The sequence below is a fragment of the Equus przewalskii genome, chromosome 1 (genome assembly GCF_037783145.1).
Source record: "Equus przewalskii isolate Varuska chromosome 1, EquPr2, whole genome shotgun sequence".
In the NCBI taxonomy this organism is placed as follows: Eukaryota; Metazoa; Chordata; class Mammalia; order Perissodactyla; family Equidae; genus Equus; species Equus przewalskii.
Window position 1 is genome coordinate 69433128 of NC_091831.1, and position 17317 is coordinate 69450444.

General features: G+C 40.4%; 1 long non-coding RNA gene across 7 annotated transcripts in view; it reads left to right on the forward strand.

The window, feature by feature from the left end:
* The window catches only part of LOC103542134 (uncharacterized), a 110826-nt gene that overhangs the window by 82720 nt on the left and 10789 nt on the right, over nt 1-17317 (forward strand). The gene's annotated exons all lie outside the window — the stretch shown is intronic.

Genomic DNA, 17317 nt, shown 5'->3' on the forward strand with positions numbered 1-17317 from the left:
ATACACCTTCATCCTCTCCTCACACCCTCCACCACAGGCCCTGGCAATTCACAATTATGTCCAAAAGATCCAAAATACCAGCTTGCCCCACAAACATATGGCAGAGATTTCTCCAAGGGATCTGGTCTGCCATCCCATTGAATGAAATGGCCTTCCCATGACAGGGAAGGGTAAAGGGAACAAACTAACCTTATACCCAGTGTGCAGTACCCATGGTATAGTCCCGAGTAAACAGGACATCGTGGGGCCTCATGACTCTTAGGCCCATTCACCTCCACTGCTTCTGAGAAATAAAGAGGTGCTTCTTCAAGTCCATGGGTGTCACTGCAGTAGGGGAGAAACACACACACTCACATATACACATAAACACAAACATCCTCTGCTCCTTCAGGTCCATCCACCAGGCCCCGGCAGCAAGGGGCTCAGAAAATGGCCCAGGAGACCATTGCGGCCAGTTCCTGGAGCCCTTCACCTGAAGGCCAGTCTCAGGTCAGTGCTATCTCTTCCTGGCCCAGCCCAAGCACCAGCACTCAGACATGGGGGAGCTGGCCTCTTCCCTCAAACCTCTCAATCAGGAAATATTCTCTTCCTTTGAAGACCATGGGTATTGCCCTGAAAGTGGAGTGTGAGGTTGCTGAGGAAGGCAGGCAGGGCTCGGCCAGAGCTCTCTGAGAGATCTCTGAGGCTTAAGGTGTGTAGGAGGAGGTAAGTTGTGGAGTGGCTGGAAGGGCAGCAAGGGGAAGGGCTCAGATGAGGACCAGGTGGAGTTCGGAAGACCTCAGAAACAGGCCCTGGACATGGCCAACCACACTTCTCAGAGTGAGCCCAATCTCATGGGATCTCAGAAGCTATGCTGGGACTGGTAGGTAGTCCCTGGATGAGAGACCTGGATGCTTTGAGCTCTGGAGAGGCCTTGCACCCCTGACTAGGCAGCAGGACAGTACAGGGTCTGGCTCATGCCACCTTTCCAGCCTCTGTGTCAGGGGCAAAAAGAGGAGGCCCATGCACCCCATGGGATTGCCAGGTACTCTGGGCCAGGCCCTATCCCCGTACTCCTAGGGAAGACCTGGATTGCCAGAGACCACATCAAGGCAGCAAGCTGTGTGTTACTACACTGCTCAGCTCTCTGCAGCCAGGGGGCCCAGAGCGGCATCCCAGGATCCAGACCAGGGCCCATGTCAGCAGAGGCAAGAGTCCCTGGCTCGGGGTATTAGGGCCAAATGTTGCCAACATCCAAGCCTGTACCAATACAAATGTGCTTATTCCCCTCTGAAATGGAAAATTCAGTGTTATCAAGACCAAGCAACTGGAGCAAATACCTTAACTTGTGGTATAATCTCCAGTAAAGTAGACGGTGCAAGGCCTCAGTCACCTCAGGCCTGCTCACTGCCCTGGACAAAGAGAGAGGAGCTTCCTTAAGAGTGTGGGCTTAACTTCAGGAAGGGGAGAAGCAGAGATACACATACACAGACTGACTCCCTAGGGCCTGCAGTATGGGGAGCATAAAATGTCCCTGGAGACTGCTGAAGTGTTGCTGCCAGTTCCTGGAGACCTTGGCCTGAGGGTCAGCCTCAGGGCAGTGCCCATGTGTGAGCATCCTGTGATGAGGAGCTGGCCTCTCCACCCAAGCCTCTCAATTGAGAAATGTTCTCTTCTTCTAGCTAAACCTTCCTCCCTGCCCTCCTTTATCACCCACCCCTCTCCTGGCGAGCAGAGCCTGGTCTAGGCAGGTTTTGTGTAGGTTCTCAGAGGAAGGGAAACAGGCTTGAGCTGGACTCCCTTGTAGCCGGGGGTGTGTGTGGTGTAAGTTAGCACATGGCTGTATGGGCAGCCAAGGGTTGAGCTTGGATTTGCTGAGGGTTGGAGGGATCTCAGAGAAGGGCGGAAATGAGTTTAGTCCGGACAGTCTACATGCTTCTCAGAGTAAGCCAGATCTCGGGGATCTCAGAAGCCCTGTAGGGGCCTGAGCATCTTTGGATGGAAGAAACCTGGGACCCCTGGGTGCCAGAGGCCCCATATCCCATATCTGGCAGCAGGGCAACACGAGGTCTGGCCCATACCATCTTTCCAGCCACCCCATTAGAGTTTGAGATGCAGTGGGGTGGCTGCCCCCAGGTTGGTGGCCAGGTGTGGAGGCCATGATCTGGCCCGACAAACATGGAGGGGTGAGACTGACCAAGACCAGGTCTGGGGGCGCGAACTGCACATGTTCTCACCATGAGGCTATCTGCAGCCAAGAGGCCCAGGGCCCAGGGGCAGGGCCAACCAGGTTTCCTTGGATACCAATTCACATATGCCTAGGTCCAAGGCCACAGCAAGCCACACTTGCTGTTCCTTTCCAAAATCAGAAACTAAGGGGCGTCCAGCCCACAGAGGACCTGAATGGGAGCCCACCTGAGAATACTGGGTGCTATCGGCTTTTGCCACCCTTCTCTGCCTGTCCCCTGCTATCCTCCTCTGTCTTCTGCCTGGGAACAGAGGACGGCTCCCTCCAAACACCACCTGCCCCACGTCCACACAAACCACAGTCCCTGCCATTCTCACCTGCCCAATGCCTCCTAAGGCAGAGGCAGTTTGGGCATCCCAGCCCCAAAATGCCCTGGGTGCACACATATCTGAGACCAAAGGAGGTTGCCGGGGCTCCACTTTCGATTCCCTGGAGAAAGGCTACCTGATCTCCGTCTCTAGGCAGCACCAGGGGACCCTGGCAATTCTCACCCACACACCATCATTCCTAAACAATGGCTTACTGCCCCGCCCAATGGCAGTGTAGACCTTCTCACCACTAGACTGGGGCTGCTATCCCATCCAATGAAATGCCTTTTCACAACAAGGAGGGGGATAGGGAACAAATGGCCCTTTCACCCAGAACCCAAGGCACACTCCCAAGTAAAGAGTCTACAGCAAGGCCTCAGACCCCTCAGGTCTGCTTATCACCATGTCTATCAAGAAACAGGAAGGTGCTTCATCAATTCCATGAGCTTGAGGCAGTAAGGGGAGAAACAAAGACACACACACAGAGATAACTCCCAAGGCCAGAGAGAAATGCTTCATAAATACTCCTCTCTTTCTCATCAGGAGGCCCTGGCACTTCTCATGCATCTGCAATGGTCTGAAACAGTAGCTGGATGCACACACCAATAGCAAAAAGAGCTTCTCTCTGCTAGACTTGGGCTCCTAGCTCAGTGAATGAAATGGCCAACACAAGACAGTGTCTAAGAAATACACACCCTGACATTTAGGGTTCAGGGGTTGATCACCATGTGTTAACTGGAACAATTAGTATATTTCTTGGTAGCGTTGACCTTTCCAAGGCAGGCATTTTAAAACGGGGTGGGGTTGGGGTCATCCTAAGGACACAGCCTTATGTTGTCAGAAGCCATGCCAGAGTTTGGTCAAGTGTCTTAGTGCAGGTCTTTGGATGGGGTCGTTATGTGCTGAGAGTTCTGCAGTTCTCAATGTGTTGTTCTCAATTTACAAATTTTGTATCATTTCTGGGGAGAAATTCAATAGAAATCAGAAGAAAAAACACATATGCAACCTTGAAATGAATATACAAAATACCAAGTGTTCCAGGCAATTGAGTTGGGGACACCCAGTGTCCAGCTGAGCCATATTGGAACCTGAGGCAAAAGGGAAAATCTGTGCCCTATATACACACATGCTTTTATTAAGTTTTTTCATAGTTAATTTTTCCTACAATATTTAAGCAGTTTAAAAAACGTTGAGAAAATTTAAAGTAGGTGTACAAAAATTCACAATATATGTTATTTATATTATGTTATGTTTTGTATTAGTTGTGTTATTTACACCCAAATCAGAATTTATTGTAATTTTACTTTCCCAGCTTTAATGGAAGCATGCTAGTCAATAATATTTTAACTATATATTTCTTAACATCCCTGATTTTGAGTGGGAAGAAATGCTACATCTGACAAGTTTTCATGACTCAGTGACCATAAACATTTTTCTTTAATTTCAACTTAGTGAAATACCTTTTCCAGGTCCCCACTATGACTGCTGTTTTCCAAATATACAATCAATATTGTTAGCTATAATAACCATGCTGTACATTACAGCCCCAGGACTTAGTTGTGTAACTGGAAATGTGTGCCTTTTGACCACCATCACCGATTTCACCCAGCCCCCAGCCCCCAGCCCCCACCTCTGGCAACCACCAATCTGTTCTCTGTATCTTTGAGTTTATTTTTTTTTCTTAGATTCTACATATAAGTGAGATCATACCATATTTGTCTTTCTCTGTCTAACTTATTTCCCTTAGCATAATGCCCTCAAAGTCCATCCATGTCGTTGCAAGTGGCAGGATTTCCTTTTTTGTGGCTGAATAATATTCCATTGTGTGTGTGTGTGTGTGTGTGTGTGTGTGTGTGTGTGTGTGTGTGTGTGTCTGTGCCTGTGTATATACCACATTTTCCTTACACATTCATCTGGTGATGAACACAGGTTGTTTGCATGTCTTGGCTATTGTGAATGATAGTGTAATCAACATGGGGGTGCAGATATCTTTTTGAGATAGTGATTTCATTATTTTGGATAAATACTCAGAGGTGAAATTTCTGGATCATATTGTAGTTCTATTTTGAATTTTTTGAGGATCCTCCTTACTGTTTTCCATAGTGGCTGCACAAATTTACATTCCCACCAATAGCATACAAGTGTTCCTTTTTCTCCACATCATCACCAATGCTTGTGATTTCTTGTCTTTTGATGATACCCATTCCAACAGGTGTGAGGTGATATCTCATTGTGGTTTTGATTTGCATTTCCCTGATGGTTAGTGATTTTGAGCACCTTTTCAGGTACTTGTTGGCCATTTGGATATCTTCTTTGGAAAATTGTCTATTTAGCTCCTCTGCCCATTTTAAAATAGGATTGTTTGCTTTTTGTTGCTGAGTTGTATGAGTTCTTTATATATTTTGTATATTAACCCCATATCAGATACATAATTTGTAAAAATTTTCTCCCACTCAGTAGGTTGCCTTTTCATTTTGTTGATGGTTTCCTTTGCTGTGTAGAAGCTTCTTACTTTGGTATAGTCCCACTTGTTTTTTATTTTGTTTCCTTGCTTTTTGGTGTCAAATCCAAAATCGTTGCCAAGACCAATGTCAAGAAACTTACTGTCTATGTCTTATTCTAGACGTTTCGTGGTTGTAGATCTTATGTTCAAGTCTTTAGTCCATTTTGAGTTCATTTTTGTGTATGGTGAAGATAGTGGCCTAGTATCATTCTTTTCCATGTAGCTGTCCAGTTTTCCCAACACTATTTATGAAGAGACTGTCCTTTCCCCATTGTATTTTCTTGGCTCCTTTGTCATAAATTAGTTGACCATATATGTGTGGGTTTATTTCTGGGCTCTCTATGCTCTTTCATTGATTTATGTGTCTGTTTTTACACCAATATCATACTTCTTTGATTACTATAGCTTTGTAATATAATTTGAAATCAGGAAGCATGATGCATCCTCTTTGTTGTTCTTTCTCAAGATTGCTTTGGCTATTTTGGGTTTTTGTGGTTCCATACAGATTTTATGACTGTTTGTTTTATTTCTCTAAAAGGAGCCATTGGAATTCTGATATGGATTTCTTTAATCTGTAGATTGCTTTGGGTAGTATGGACGTTTTGATAATATTAATTCTCCCAGTCCATGAGCATGGAATATCTTTCCATTTATTCACGTCTTCTTCAGTTTCTTTCATCAATTTCTTACAGTTTTCAGTGCACAGGTCTTTCACTTTCTTGGTTAAATTTATTCCTAGGTATTGTATTCTTTTTAACACAATTGTAAATGAGATTGCTTTCTTAATTTCTCTTTCTGATAGTTCACTATTAGTGTATAGAATCACAATTGATTTTTGTATATTGATTTCATATCCTGCAACTTTACTGAATTCATTTATTAGTTCTAACAACTTTTGGGGAGAATCTTATGGCTTTCTATATGTAACATTAGACATCTACAAGTAGAGACAGTTTTACTTCCTTTGTGATTTGGATGCCTTATATATATATATTTTTTTCTTGTCTAATTGCTCTAGCTAGGACTTCTAGTACCATGTTGATTAAAAGTGGTGAGAGTGGGCATCTTTATCTTGTTCCTGACCTTAGAGGAAAAGTTTTCAGAGCAAGACCTGATGGCCTCGTGGTTAAAGTTCAGCACACTCCATTTCGGCAGCCTAGGTTCAGTTCCTGGGCACAGAACCACACCACTCGTCTCTCAGTAGCTATGCTGTGGCAGCAGCTCACATAGAAAAGCTAGAAGGACCCATAACTAGAATATACAACTACGTACTGGGGCTTTGGGGAGGGGAACAAAAACAAGAAGATTGGTGATGGACATTAGCTAAAGGTGAATCTTTCCTAGTAAAAAGAAAGAAAAGAAAAAAAAGAACCCTGAAATATAGCATTTCCTGAAAGATCCCGTAACATAATTAAAGCCATTGGTACAGGGAGCTAAAGTGACTTAAAAAAAAAAAAACTTTCAGTTTTCCATCATTAAGTATGATGTTGGCTGTGGGCTTGTCATATATGACCTTTATTATGTTGAGGTACATTCCCTCCAAACCCACGTTGTGAAGAATTTTTTAGATGAATGGATGTTGAATTTTATCAAATGCTTCTTATGCATCTATTGAGATGATCATATGATTTTTATCCTTTATTTCATTAATATAGTGTATCATATTGATTTGTGGATGTTAAACCATCCTTGCATCCCAAGAGCAAATCCCGCTTGATCATGATGCATGATCCTTTTAATGTATGTTTGAATTCAGTTTGCTAATACTTTCTCGAGAATTTTTACATCAATGTTCTTCAAAGTTATTGGCCTATAATTTTCTTTTCTTATAGTGTCTTGTCTGGTTTTGATATCAAAGTAATTCTGGCTTCATAAAGTGAATTTGGAAGTATTTTCTCCATCTTCTCTTTTTTGGAAGAGTTTGACAAGGATTGGTATTAATTCCTCTTTAAATGTTTGGTAGAGTTCTCCAGTGATGCCGTCTGGTTCTGGACTTTTGTTTTTTAGGAGGTTTTGATTAATGATTCAATCTCCCTATTAGTACTTGGTCTCTTCAGATTTTATGTTTCTTCATGATTCAGTCTTGGTAGGTTATATATTTCTAGGAATTTATCTATTTATTCTAGGCTGTCTAATTTGTTGGCACATAGCCGTTCATAGTAGTCTCTCGTGATCCTTTGTATTTCTGTGGTCTCAATTGTAATGTCTCCTCTTTCATTTCTGGTTTTATTATTTATTTATTTATTTGCAAGGAAGATTGGCCCTGAGCTAACATCTGTACCAATCTTCCTCTATTTTATGAGGGATGCCACTACAGTGTGGCTGGACGAGCAGTGCTAGGTCTGCGCCCAGGATCTAAACCTGCAAACCCTGGGCTGCCGAAGCAGAGCACACCAACTTAATCACTACACCACTGCACTGGCCCCATCATTTCTGGTTTTGTTTATTTGAGTCCTCCCTCTTTTTTTCTTCATAAGTCTAGCTAAAGTTTTGGCTATTTTTTTTATCTTTTCAAAACAACAACTCAATTTTATTGATCATTTCTAATATCTTTTTAGTCTCTATTTCATTTATTTCCACTCTGACCTTTGTTATTTTCTTCCTTCTGCTAACTTTGGGTGTGGTTTATTCTTCTTTTACTAGTTCCCTGAAGCATTAATTTAGGTTGTTTATTTGAGATCTTTCTTATTTCTTAAAATAGGCATTTCTTGCTGTGAACTTTCCTCCTAGGACTGTTCTTTTCCACATCCCATAAATTTTGGTATGTAATATTTCCATTTTCAATCTGTCTCAAGATTTTTTTATTTCTCTTTTGATTTCTTCAATGGTCCATTGAGTGTTCAGTAGTATGTTGTTTAATCTCCACATATTTGTGAATTTTCCAGTTTTCTTCTTGTTGAATTCTAGTTTCATACCATTGTGGTCAGAAAAGGTGTGTGATATGATTTAAATCTTCTTAAACTTATTAAGACTTGTTTTGTGGCCTAACATGATCTACCTTGGAGAATGTTCCATTTGCACTTGAGAAGAATGTGTGTTCTGCTGCTTTTGGATGGAATGTTCTGTAAATGTCTCTCAAGTCCATCTGGTCTAATGTGCAGTTTAAGTCCAACGTTTTGCTATTCTCTTTCTGTCTGGATTATCTATCCAATCATGAAAGTGGGATATTGAAGTTCCCTACTGGTATTGTATTACTGTGTATTTCTCCCTTTAGGTCTGTTAATATTTGATTTATATATTTATGTGCTCCTATGTTGGATGCATCAATATTTACAAATGTTATATCTTTGTTGGATTGATTTCTTTTATCATTATGTGATGACTTTCTTTGTCTCTTATCACAGTCTTTGTCTTAAAGTGTTTTTGTCTGATATAAGTGTAGCCATTTCAGCTTTCCCTTGGATTCCTTTGTGTGGAATATCTTTTTCCATCCCTTTACTTTCAGTCTATGTGTGAACTTAAAGCTGAAGTGAGTGTCTTATAGGTGGCATACAGTTGGGTCTTGTTTTTTTAATCCATTCAGCCATTCTGTGTATTTTGATTGGAGTGTTTTGTCCATTTACACTTAAAGTAGTTATTGATAGGTATGGACTTGTCATTTTGTCAATTGTTTTCTTGCTGTTTTGTAATTCGTTTGTTTCTTTCGTCTCTTGCTCTCTTTCTTTGTGATTGATGACTTTGTGCAGTGGTATGCTTAGATTCCTTTTTCTTTATCTTTTGTGTATCTACTACAGGTTTTTGCTTTGTGGCTACCATGAAGCTTATGTAAAACATCTTATGTTGATAGCAGTCTAGTTTAAGTTGCTAACACCTAAGTTCAAATGCATTCTAAAGCTCTACATTCTTACTGTTCCCATCATGTTTTATGTTTTTGATGTCACAATTTACATCTTTTTACCTTGTGCATCCATTAACAAAGGATTGTAGTTTTAGTTATTTTTACTACTTCTGTCTTTTAACCTTCATACTAGCTTTTTAAGTGATTAACCCACCACCATTACAATATTGGATTATTCTGAATTTAACTATATTCTTACCTTTACCAGTGAGATTTATAATTTTGTATGTCTTCCTATTACTAATTAGCACCCTTTTGTTTCAGCTTAATGAGGTCTCTTTATCATTGCTTACAAGGCCAATCTAGTGGTGCTGAATTCCTTTAGCTTTTGCTTGTCTGAAAAAGTCTTTCTCTCTCCTTCAATTCTGAAAGACAAGTTTGCTGGGAAGAGTACTCTTGGTTGGCAGTATTTTCTTTCAGTGCCTTGAAGATAACATGCCACTCCCTTCTCACTTGCAAAATTTCTGCTGAAAAATCTGCTTATAGGGGTTCCTTTGTACATAGCAAGTTGTTTTTTCTCTTGCTGCTTTTAACACTGTCTCCTTGTCTTTAACATTTTACAATTTAATTATAACATGCCTTGGCATGGGTCTGTTTGGATTCATCTTTCTTTGGAACTCTATGGGCTTTCTAGATCTGGATGTCTGTTTCTTTCCCAGGTTAGGGAAGTTTTCAGCCATTATTTCTTCAAATACATTTTCTTCTCCTTTCTCTCTCTCTTCTCTTCATGGGACCCCTATAATACGAATATTGGCCATCTGTATATTGTCCCATAGGTCTCTCAACCCATCTTCACTCTTTTTCATTTTCTCCTCTGATTGAATGAATTCCACTGCCTTGTCTTTGAGATTGCTGATCCCTTTTTCTTTTTCATGTAGTCTGCTGTTGAGTCCCTCTATTGAAATTTTCAGTAGAGTTATTGTAGTCTTCAGCTCTGTGATTTCTGTTAGTACTTTCTTATATTTTCCGTTTCTTTGTTGAACTTCTCCTTTGTTCACGTATCCTACCTTGGTGAGCATCTTTATGATATTATTTTGAACACTTTATTAGGTAAATCACTTATCTCCATTTCATTAAGGTCTTTTTCTGAGGTTTTATGTTGTTCTCTCCTTTGGAACATTTTCCTTTGTTTCTTCATTTTCCTTGACTCTCTGTGTTGATTTCTTTGCATTAGATAAAATAGCCACTCCTCATTTGAAGAAGTGGTCTTATGTAGGAGATGAAGCTTTTCATTCAACCCTATCCCAGTTGTGGGTTGCCACTTAAACCTTCAAAATTATCCAAGCAGTCTTCTTTGTTCTTAGTGGCTTCCAGTAGCTGAAGGTGTGCTAAGACCTGACAGTGTCCCAAAGTGAAGGGTCTCAGTCAGCACCTAGATGTAGGGTGACTGGAAGCCAGACCCTCAGGCAACAGCTTTTAAAGTATAGAAATATACTTCTTCCAGGGGAAGAACTGGGAGATGGGCACTCTGTCTGCTCCCTCTGCACTGAGCCCTGGGGAGATAGCCAGTTAAGAACTGTTTGTTTGCTACTATCTCATTGACAGTGAACACAAGTCCCTCTGGCCACCAGAGCCAGGCTATCAAGGGATGTGTCCTCTGGGCAGCAACCACAAAATCTGGGGTTCCAGATTTGTGCACACGCTCCTTTCTCAGAGACACCAGCAACCTGGAGCAGAGCAGAGGGACAGCACAAAGATGGTGCCCCCTAGCCTCTCTGATTTCTGGACAAGATTGCAGTCAGCCCTTAAATGTGTGTAAAATTACAAGCCCTGCCCCTCAGGCCCCAGATTTTAAGATAAGTAAATACACCTTTTCCACAGAAAGACTAAGTATTTCTGCCTGCTGCCTCTGCAGTGTGCCCTGGTAGGATAGCTGCTTAAGAACTATTTCCCTATTTGGTACAGTCCTGTGGGACTTGCTAACTTAAGCCCTGGTGGCCACCAAGCCCAGAATCAAGAGGCAGCCCCTGGGTGGTAGCCACAAAAACTGCAGCACCAGACATAAATGCACAAGCTCCTTTCTGGGAGATCCCAGTGACCTAGAGCAAGGCAAAGGGAGAGTGGGGAGATGGGGCCTACTGGCCTCCCCAGTGTCTGGAGAGTATTTCAGTCAGCTCCTAGATGTCTTGTAAATTAGAAGACTACCCCTCAGGATGTAGCTTTCAAGTTAAGCAAAGAAGAACTTTCAGTGAAATACTGGGTGCATTTCAGTCTGCTGCCTCTGGGTTTGGCTCTGAGGGATTAGCCAAGGTGAATCCATGTGATCCCTTTAAGAGCTATCTCTGAGTTTTTATAGCCTTGTGGGTCTCATTGGACACAAGCCCCACTGACTTTCAAAGCTAGATGTTTTGGGGGCCCATCTCTCAGGGGGAAGTCTTAAAATCCAGGGCACCAGATATGAGGTCCAAGCCCTTCATTTTATTCCTCAGGGAGAAGCTGAAAGTTATCAATCCCCTCCTGGTTATATGTTGCCACACTAGGGGTGGGGTTTATGGTGAGATTGTATCTCAATCACCCCTACTTGTTTTTTCTCATCTACCCAATGCATAAGAGTCGCTCAGCTAGTTTCTGGATTTCTTTCAGAAGAAATTCTCCTGTAGGTAGCTGTAGATTTAGCGTGTCCATGGTGAGTTCAGGAGTCTACATCTCCATCTTGAACCAGAACCCCCCAGCTGTGACTGGTATTGTATAGACAAATATATGTCGAGTACTTCTAAATTGGGATAATATTACAGTAAGCAAAATTCATGAATCAATTTCAGAGGATGGAAACTTGATGGTGATTTTAAAAATAAACCTATTGATATTTCATGTTATTTAAGATAAGGACATTTCAATAGGGCCTGAATCATCAGAATATTTAATAAACGTCAGTGACTACTTTTTGGATTTTAGATGTATTAACTGAAAATAAATTTTCTCCTCTTAAAAATTCAATATCTCAAAGCACTGTCAATGCAAACAATCTATAATCAATCTGTAATCCAAATTGGGGTATGATCATTATGAGCCAGGTTTGAGGACTGTAGCCCAGGGCCTTCCAAGGAAGGAAGAGAACCAAAGAAGAGGTGCATACAGAGTGGTTACGTACCATCTTGGAACAAAGAGCATACATCACATATGACAGGAATGTCTCTTTTGCTACTGTCACAAGATGCTTAGCGGGCACAGCAGGTCAGTGGTCACAAGGTGAGCACAGCAGATCAGTAATTAATCCTCAGTTTCCAAGAAGAAATGCATGCCCTTAAAGAAATGCCGATATGGGGGTAAGCTACATCCCTATCTTTAATGGCATCGTTCTTATCTTTGGAACATAGTAAATGTTTAAAGCAGACGTACAATGCCTGCTCAACAGGCCACACCAGGCCTTTTTGGAAAAACAAAGTCAGGCCGAATTAGTTTTAAAGCAAACAGCTTCCTCATATACCCCAGTATTTCCTATTGCCTTTTATTTATTCACCAGCACTTTGTTTATTTTTATATATCTGTGTTTCATTGTGAAATTAGGAGGACTATTATCTCCTTATTTTTGTTACTGGCCTATTTCCTTGAATAATTAATCCGTTCATATGGTTTTCATACATTTCTACTTTTTTCTTTTATTATTTATTTTTAAATTCAGGAAGCATATCCATATGTTTTGTTAAAGTTTTGCATTCACTGAACAGACTTTCAAATAGATTCTGTCAAATCTTAATCTCCCCGAGCTTAGAGTGATCAGCTCTTTAAAGAGCAAATCAAGGACACAGCCATACCAGAACTGCAATAACAACAAAAAGATAATAACAATCTATACAGTATGGACTGTATGTCGTGTTGGTTCTGTGTTTTCTTTGATTCTGTATTTGCCTATTTAGCATCCATTCACTACAGGGCTCATTACATTAACTATATTTCCATACTTTCCATATTCTTGATATTCTGGCATTAGGGGGCCTTACAGAACTGGGGAGACTGCCCCTCTCAGGGATAGTTAACTCCTAAAGATGAGAATAACTTTCCCAGGACTATGTCTTTCATATGCAAACCAAACAATTCCAAGTCAGTAGCTCCAGCCGCCTCATTATCAAACTCTCACATACCAAGTCCAACATTTCCCCCGCCCTAAATCAGCCCGGACCCAATATCACGTGCCTGGGGTTGCCTCTAGCTCTCGAGGCTGCTGGAATTATTTAAACTAGCCAAACCTAAGCTGTTCACTCTGCACTGCTTTGCCTTTCCTGAGGAAATCCCAATAAAAGCTCTGGCCTAAGATTTTCCTCTCACTCCCAAATTCTGCCTCCTGACCATCCTGGTATTGTCCCTGGGGCCCCAGGTAGAGTGGCATGTACCTTCTTCTTGGCCTTTCCCCATGACATTGGCCTCTCCATATGGTCACCCAGTTATACCTATGTAAGTTAAAGTGAAAGTATAATTTTAGAACAGTGTCTCCCCCAAATTTGTATGTTGAAGCCCTGATACGCGCCATGTGGCTGTGTGTGGAGATGAGGCCTCTAAAGATACAATTAAGATTAAGTGAGGTCATAAAGGTGGGGTCTTGATATCATAGCATTAGTGTCCTTGCAAGAACAGGCACCAGAGAAATTTCTCCTTCTCTGTCCGTACATAGGCACTAGGGACTTCCGTGTGAAGATCCAGCCAGAAGGCAGCCATCTGCAAGCCAGGAAGACAGCCCTCACCAGGGACCAAACTGGCTGGCACCCTCCGAGACTCCAGAATTCTGATAAATCCATTTCTGTTGTTTAAGCCACCCAGTCAATGCTATCTTGTTATAGCAGCCCAAGCAGGCTGATATTATACAAAAACTATAATCGTATGTGTTATTACTTTAAAGTAAAATATGCGTTTGATACTATACATTATCCTCTATCATTAATTTTTCTTACAAAGTTGCTATTAATTGAACAAAACCATAATAGGATTAGTTAATAGTGACAAATATTAGTAGGATTATTTAATATGGTTTAGAAAAAACATAATGGTTTTAGAAAAATATAACAATATTTTAAAATAATTTTTTTGCTTTAGAATTGTTTTACATTTACAGAAGAATTGTGAAGACAGTGCAGAGATTTCCTATGTAGCCCAGAACCAGTTCCTTTTCTTAATAACATCTTATCCTTGTGTGGTACATTTGTCACAATACTGATACGTTATAATTATACAAAGTAGAGCCTTTATCCACATGTCCTCAGTTTCTTCTTCTTTCCCAGGATTCTATCCAAGGATCATGACATTTTGCTGTCATGTTCCATTAAGCTGCCTTTGACTGACAGTTTTTCCGAGTTATGTCAGATTTAATGATCTTGACAATTTGGGGGAGTGCTACTCACATATTTGTAGAATGTCTCCCAGTTTGGATATATCTTATTTTTTTCTCTTGATTAGATTTGAGTTATGAGTTATGTAACCAAAGTGGTAAAATGGCATTCCCATCGCTTCATATCAAGGGCACCTGGTCTGAAGACTCTTTGTCACTCTTGATGTTCACCCATGATCTCCTGGCTGAGGAGTGGTGATCAGGTTTCCTCACTGTAAACCTACTCTTATTGCCTTGTCCATACTGTGTTTTACTCTTTGTGAGGAAGTCACTAGGTGCAGCCCACACTTAAGAAGTGGAAAGTTGTATGTTCCACCTCTTTGATGACTGAGTATGATTTATTTAGAATCTTCTCTGTGGGAGATTTCTATTAGTCAGCACTTATTTATTTACTTATATACACATGGAATGATGGGTGTTTTATACTTTGGATTGTCATCCATTTTACTTATTTTGTTACTTAAATTGTCCCAATTTTGGCTATTGGGATTTCTTTCAGTTGGCTCCTCTTTTCCTTTGGCATAACCTCATCTTTGTAGATTTTTTGAGCATTCCTAATTTCTGACACTACAAGATTCTCCAGGCTTTTTTGTATGTTTCCTGCCCCAGTCCTGCTATCAGCCATTTCTCCAAGGATCCGTGGTTCCATTTATTGGTGAATAGTATTAAGAACCTGGACAATGAAGATAAGTCACCTCTGTTCTAAGTGTGCTTACTGCTACTGGAGTGATACAGATTCTCTGCTCCCTCAGCTGATAGTGCAAGGAAATATATGCATGTATCCTAAACTGTGTATATGCCTAGACACAAATATTCCCATAGAGAATCATCTGTATCTATATTGATGTCTCTAACTCTAATTCACTGCCACATGAATCATTCTAGCTTTTTCATCTTGCTTATCCTTAACCTTCTACTCCAACAGTGAGACACCTGGCAGCCACCTTTTGCCATCCATCAATTGTCCAGTTCCAGGATACTAGTATATATGTATAACAGTTTCTGAATTAACTAGTGGCTCTGTGGGAAATAAGGTTATCATATAGAGTCAAATATTTGTATACAATTCATTCGCCTTAATTCTTAAAGGTTTGACTCCTTTACAGTAACTTGCATCAGTGTCTTCCTTTCACACCACGTGCAGTGAGATTATTTCGTTTATTTGCAATATGGCTTGATAATTTTGTCACATTCTGCATTCTTCTTTAGGATACATCAACCTCCTAAATGATTATTTTTTATTTGCATACTTTACGGCTTACTGTTTGTGCAATAAAATTTTGTGGGTTTTGACAAATGCATAATGGCAGCTCTCTGCCATCAAGGTATCCCAGGAAACGCTTCACCTATTCAGCCTCCCTGCTCCCAAGGAGGCCTGATATGTTTACCTGGTCTCTAGTTTCATCTTTTATACAATGTCATATAAATGGAATACCAGAGTATGTATTCTTTTCAGACTAACTTCTTTCACTTATAAATATGCACTTAAATTCATCAGGTCTTTGTGTGGCTCGATAGGTCATTTCTTTTTATCTTTATTATAAAACATCATATGGATGTAACAAAGTTTGGTCACTCATTCACCTATTGAAAGACACCTTGTGTCCTTCCAGGTTTGCACCACTGTAAATAAAGCTACTCTAAATATTTACAGCTAAATATAAATATCTAAATACTTATATCTAAATACATATCTAGACCAACCTAAATATAAAAATATTTAGATATATCTAAATATAAATATATAGGTATGAAATACCTATATTTCACATCCTCATGAAAAATTGATCATAGATAGAGATAAAGTTATTCCTAGAGGTATGTAGCAATATCTCATTGTTTTGATTTCATTTTCCCTAATTGCAATCCATGTTGAGCATCTTGTATGTTAATGTGTCATCTGTATACCTTCTTTGATGTGGTGTCTGTTCAGATAGCAGGTTGCTTGATTTTTTCTTGTTGAATCTTACAGAGTCTCTGCAGACTTTGTGTACAACTTCTTTTCCAGATACATGTTTTGCAAATATGTTCTCCCAATGTGTGGCTTGGGCTTTTATTCTCATAATAATCTTTAGGAGAGTAGAGAGTTTGAACTGTAATGAAGTTCACCTTAGATTTTTTTTACTTTCTTTTTTTTTTTTATTGGTACCTAAGCTAACATCTGTTGCCAATTTTCTTGTTTTTCTTCTTTTTCTTCTTCTCCCCAAAGCCCCCCAGTACACAGTTGTATATTTTAGTTGTAGGTCCTTTTGGTCGTGCCATATGGGACACCACTTCAGCATGGCTTGATGAGCGGTGCCACGTCCGGCCCCAGGATCTGAACCAGTGAAACCCTGGGCCGCACAAACTTAACCACTTGGCCACAGGCCAGCCCTTTTTTTCTTTCATAGATTGTGCTCTTGGAGTTGTAGAGACAAATCCTTCACCAACACCAAGATCAGGTTAATTTTCTCCCAGAATTTTTATATTTTTGCATTTTACGTTTAAGATTATGAACTATACTGAGTGGATTTTTGTGTAAATTGCAAAGTTTGTGTCTATGTTCATCTTATTCCACATGGTTGTCCTATTGTTCCATTACCACTTTTTGAAAAGACTACCTATTCTATATTGAATTGCTATGGCTCCTTTGACAAAGATCAGGTGCTCCATTTGTACAGATGTACTTTGAGCTCCTTATTCTATACCGTTTATCTATGTATCTATATTATTCAGGTATCATGTTCCCTTTCATGTAAATTCTAGGACACTGTTCTTTGCAACATAGATCAAGTTGGAAAGAATTGTCATCTTCACAGAGTTGAGTCAAACAGTCATGGAAAAGGAATATCTCTTTGTTTAGATAGTCTGTGACTTATTTCACTATGTTTCATCATTCCTGGATACATATTTGTAATTATTTTGTTATAATTATACCTAAGAATTTCATTTTTTGGTGTTATAGAAAGAGACATTTTTAAAATTTTGAATTCAAACACCTGTTGCCCCCACATAGGGAATAGTTGCCTGTGTGTGGAGTGTACACTTTGCTTCTTTATATCTCCGTCCGTTACAGTCAAGGCACAAGATAGTGGGCTCAGTAGGGGGCTGCTCCCCTCAGGTGGATGGCCCAGAAAGCACT